Raw genomic sequence first — 5,658 nt, 5'->3', positions numbered from 1 at the left:
CGCCCGCGTGCTCACGGCCGGAGCCGCGGGGAGCGAGAGACCGCCTCGCTGCTGCAAACGCTGAACGCTGCTCCTTCCTTCCAACGCCTGTGGCTGCTGGGTTCACATTGCGCAACTTTCCTCCTCAATCTCGAGATCTAATCATATGCTTAACAAAAAATTACGTTTACATTCTTACATAACCACATGACTCCAGGCGCTCCGGCTCTAAGAAATGCACAAAGGGTTACGGGTCTAACGATGAAACCCCAAGCACCTCCGAGAACTCTGCAGATACAGGACCTGGAAGGGGCTGATGAAACCCAGGAGACATAAACAGCATTTTGCTGTTTCACTGGAAGGCTTTGCCATAGTTTAGGATCATGATGCACATCCATCATGAGACAGAACACTAAGGCTACAAAGACACTTTCACATGTCAGTCAGCTCCAGTAAAAACTACAGCATGTTTTTTTTAGCTCCTTACATGCAGACAAGCGTGGAAATTCAGATTTGGGACTAAGAAGCTCTAGTGAATGGGTGATGTTTCTCAGGACCCCAGAGACCCAGATTTAGAGGCAGCTGAGCCTAAAAGCACTGTTATGGGTGTCTGACTTGTGTGCTGATGGCTGGTTCCAGGCATCCCCAGGCCAGTCTCTCCAGCCTGTTCTCCCAGCTGGGATTAACACGTTCCTGGGGGCGGTTAAAGGGAATGGGAACCTCAGCCTCTGTCACTTGGCATTTGGGAACTGTGCTCCTCTCCATAATCACTTGATCAGCCAACAGGATTGTGGATGGCACAGCACAGAGTCCTGTCACCTAAGAAAGTTATCAACTCACTTCAGAGAGCAAAGATTATATTTTAAACTGCTACAGGTAGCTCTATCAGAGTACATAACTCTGATTTTAGAGGTACTCACACACAGGTAAGTTCAACATCTCTCGATTAGTTCTTTACCCAATTTACCACTGGGTTCTTTCATACCACCACCACATTATTCCTGTGCTCCTCCTGACCCAGCTGATCCTACTGATCACAGACACAATGCATCACATCAGTTGATTGGGGTTTCTGGAGGCTGTGTAGCCCAGTTCCAGCTAAAAGCCGGAGGATTTACCTCTTGCATTGCTTTGGTATTAGCATTTGACTGATCCTGCAGTAACTTTGGTTAGGGACCAAATTCAGCTGGAATTTAACCCCAACATATGAAAACATTTCTTCTGTCAGTGTAAATTCCTAAACTACTTCACTGAGGGTCAGGCAAGTAACTATGAAGAAACTAGGAAGGAAAGAGAATCACACAGAGCAGAGGTGACAGCAGGAATGTACATGTAGACTGATTTTAACTTTCCCAAAATTGCTGTTCAGTGCTTCAACTTACCTGGCTGTTAACATGGGATCACACTCTTCACCTTCTTCATATAATTCTGAGAACAGCAGAATTAAACTTGGTTCTTACCTTAAGGCCTGGCACCAGCATATCAAATAGAAGGAAGCCATCTGAAACACCAAGATAGACTGTGCTCAGCTAATGCAACCCTGCGGCACAAATGGACTTAGCAAAAAGGTAACGCTCGTCTGTGTGAGAGACCCCACTTTCCAAGGACCTGCCCAAATTTGGAGAATGAACTCCTTCAGTACATGCTTTCCCAGACTGCAAGGCATGATTCTTCCCACCTGTACTGCTAGCATATTGTAACCCAGTGTGGAGAGACAGGAACAAACCACACATTTGCGTATTAGTCTCATTTGAGGTTAATGGGAAAGTACTCGAACGCTATACTGAAAATCTCATGGCAAGACAGAACAGAACACTTCTATCATTAGGGCCCACAAGGAGGCTAAGAGATCCACAGGTGAAAATTGTTATATAATACTTTGTCCTCATAAATACAGATGATTATTTCAGTGCATGATGTATCTTAAAAGGAAATACAAACCTTTGGTTAAGAGTCAGACTGGTCTTCAGCACATTCTGTGTCTGATCATCTGCAGGACACAACCTGTCATTCTATATCCAATAATTAAGCTGTTCATATGACTGAAGCTGTGAGGTCATTACCTCATGCAACTACACGTGCCTTAAATTAGCTATGGTCATCATTCTCACACACGTGCAACAGTTCAATCCCTTAGCTGTGTCTGATACAACAGCAAGTAAAAATATGGCACACAGAGGAAAATGCAGATTTTGGTCCTAAGGTTAAAGTGGTTTGGTAGGAGATGTTGTTGGGTTTTGATCACATGGCCTTATACTCAATTCCACGTATCTAACAAATGAAATTGGTTTGCACTTTGATCACAAACACAGGGACACTGACAGTTCCAGAACTGTCTTATTCATAGCTGTTCTCTAGAACTAATCAGCAAACAAGCTGTATTTACTTTTGCCACGAAAGTATTTGTGAAGTGTTTTTCATATTAGAAGTAATAAAAATTAAGAGGAAAAATAAAATACTTCTACTCTGAAGTGCTAAAGCCCTTGTGGCAAAGACTATTTATTTATACATTATAGTGACAGGCTTATCAAGAAGCCACATTAATTCTGTCCAGGTATCAGGAATACTGCACTCCTGTCATGCCTTTGCACAACAAGGAGTCGAGCTACAACAAATGGTGTTTCATTAGCAAGGCTGTTACAAATCAGGTCTTGACCAAATGTACGGGTGTTAGGAGCCAGAAGTGACACAGTGAGGCATTTGCCCTCAGAAGGCCCGTAGGCATGTAAAGATGTATAAAATACACATAAAACTTCTCTCAAAGAAGCGTTCCTAACCAGGAACGTGCCTTCTGGGGAAGGGAGCTTGTTTGAGTGCCACTGTGCAGTTCTAATAGCTGTAGAACCCACCCCAGCAGCTTGCCATGCCCCTCAGCTCAGCCTTCAGGCTGAAACAAAGATCTTGAAGACAATCAGGTAGAATAGCATATTTTCTTGTTTGGTTAATTTGCCATATTTGTCTTCAAATACAGCTACCTACCTACCTTTTGGTGAAATAAATCACTTTGCGTTTCCCTTAAATTCTCCCCAGTGTGGAGTAGTTTAGTAAACTTAGAGCACTGAACGCTTTACACAGCCATTGCAATAAGGTAAGTAAAGGACTTGTCACCAAGTAGGAAACGCAGTATGAAACTGGCTCAGACGTTGCAGTATGACCACGGAGCGTGAGGATTGCCCACCCTCACCCACACTCCTCTTTGGAGGCATACTACGCCCTGAACCATGCCCACACATCACCTTGGAGATTGCTAGCTGACACAGGCCAAAACCCTTTCAGGTACCGGGATTATTACTGTGTAACAGTCAGCAAGCAATCCCATGCTCATGCTTTCTATCTACCCCCAGGCACAGCTAAAGAATGCAGGCCTGTGGCACCTGATTACCGGGAACTTGCTGGCAAACTGCAGCAGGAAGGAACTGCAACTCCTATGAATAAAGCTGTGAAGGTCTAAATTCTTTGAAAGTTTCAGAATGAAATCCTTATCTGTGCCGAAACCTCATTCTTGGCTTTGTACTCAACTCTTATGTAATGGCAGCAAATTAGTTTATCTTCCTTTGTGTCCTCAAGGTTAGTGACACAACACCATCAGGTCACATTACTGTTGAGTTTAATCGCCACACCACACACATGTTGTAACAGAGCTTGTCCTTCTCTCAGCTGTGAGCCACCAGCAACTGCCATTCCTCCTACAATTAAAGTTCAAATGCTCCACAGCAGGATCAACATCATTCTTACTCAGAAAAACCCACTACACTTCAGAGCTGTGCCAAAATGATGTGCTACTCAAAACCCTAGCAGCCTGGAAATACCTGAATCCTGTAGAATTTAGAGGATGTGCCTCAGGTCTGACATTGCTACTCTGTGGCCCTTGCAATGCCGCTGCTCATTCAAAACAAATACTTAGTTTTGCAAACAAAAACAGATAAATACTGCATTATGAGGTTGTTTCACCTCCCTTTCCCTTAGCATGAGAAAATTCAAGCTGGGTATTAATAGAGAGCTATATTCTCATTAAACAGAAGCTGTGATGCAGTCAGAATTCAGACTGCTTTAAAGTTGCACCTGGTTGTTTTTTGCCAACAGGAAAAAGTTACAAAATGTTTGTATAAAAACAAAACCCAAGCAGTGAACAGGAACTGAAAATCTGTTCTGCAATCCGAAGATGCCAGAGAAAAAAGGGAACAAAAGCTCCATAATTGGAAGTAATAAAGGTGCTGTATTGCCCACATGTTAGTTATGACCGTCTTTTGTTTTCCTGCGGTATCCTGTTGATATAACATCGAGGTCCCTTGTGGATATCCGCTGTTTCCATATCAGAAGAATACGTGTTTGTCGGTTTCACTTCAGCATCTCACCGGGTCACCAGCTTACCCACTATGGCTGGAAAGCTCGCCAGAAGCCATAAGAACAACTTTATCAGCAAAAGATCTGAACGGATGAAAATTGTGGACATGTGAGATCACATCTGGTAATAACTTATACAAATTTCAAATACTGCCTCAGTAAGGAAGCGCAGAGTCAGAATGAAAGTTTAGCTAACTGCTTACCAGAGATCAGTCAGGGTCACGCAGACCAAGTTTCCCTTTCTCTGGTTCTCCTCCTCTGCCATCACCCACAGACTTCTGCCACTGGCTGGCAGCAGGCACCCAAAAAAGGCTGTAAGGACAAGGTAAGGGTACGATGCTGCATCCCCGGAATATTCCCCCAAAGCCCCAGAAATTTACAAAAAGCAGAACTTCATCACTCAAAGAGGGCACACTGTTATTTAACAGCACTCATTAGCTTTTTCTTCTGCCCATTTTCTAGACTCCTCTCCAGTGTAAGAAAAGTGCTATCTACAATATCTACCATGCCAATACACAGCACAGAATGAACAACCCCTGTATGTTTAACTCTCATTTTTCCCATGTTTCATTTGATGCCTGTAATTCTTGCCAGATATCTCCCTCACTGGTGCCTCTTCAAGGCTGAAGAGCCCTCATTAATTTAGCCGTTCCTCACACAGGAGCAGCTCCACAGCCCCAGAACATCATTATTTATCTGCACCTCTCAGAGCTCCACATCCTTTTGAAGATGAGCACTGCACGGAGCATTCAAAGCGCAGGCACACCACGGGACCGTGCTGCATTTTGAATGCTGCTCTCGGCTTTGTTCTCTAGCCCACTGTTAACATTTGATTAGCTTATTTACCAAGCCTTGAGCCGAGATTCACACAGAACCATTATAATGCCAAGATCTCGTCCCCTAGCAGTAAATCAGTTTATAGGCTGATTCTTCACAGAACCATTGGAGTTGGACGGGACCCCTGAAGGCCACCCAGCCCTGGGCAGGGTCACCTGTGCTGCTTGTTCCAGCACCCCTCCTGCAGGCACAGCCACTTGAGGCGCACACACCCACTTCTGCAGCCAGTACAGAAGTGCTGCTTTTTTAAACCCTCATTTTCTCACGAGAACAACCCGCTTGTTGACCATCAGTCAGCACCGATGACTTTCTGGCAGGCTTCCTACCGCGACTGACAGGTTTACTGACAAAACGACAGCAGAACAAGTGACAGAACCTGCAGAACGCACAGCTAAGGACGCAGACGCCCGCTCACTGCCTGCACCGAGGCCTGTTACAGCCCTAAGGGCTCACGGGCAGCGGCAGATCGCCGTGCCAGCGGCTCCGGCTCGCGCCACC

General features: G+C 44.9%; 1 long non-coding RNA gene across 1 annotated transcript; it reads right to left on the bottom strand.

Moving 5' to 3' along the window:
- Positions 1 to 2,446: 2,446 nt before the first annotated feature.
- On the bottom strand, positions 2,447 to 5,649 carry LOC116216684. Its single transcript, XR_004159950.1, has 3 exons — positions 5,537 to 5,649; positions 4,527 to 4,635; positions 2,447 to 4,407 (listed from the first exon to the last, which is right to left on the bottom strand). It is a non-coding gene; the product is annotated as an uncharacterized LOC116216684 (long non-coding RNA).
- Positions 5,650 to 5,658: the final 9 nt, after the last annotated feature.

Source organism: Meleagris gallopavo, chromosome 5 (assembly GCF_000146605.3).
Source record: "Meleagris gallopavo isolate NT-WF06-2002-E0010 breed Aviagen turkey brand Nicholas breeding stock chromosome 5, Turkey_5.1, whole genome shotgun sequence".
Lineage (NCBI taxonomy): Eukaryota > Metazoa > Chordata > Aves > Galliformes > Phasianidae > Meleagris > Meleagris gallopavo.
The sequence above is the reverse complement of the archived record's forward strand: the minus strand, read 5'-3'. Positions and strand labels throughout refer to the sequence as shown.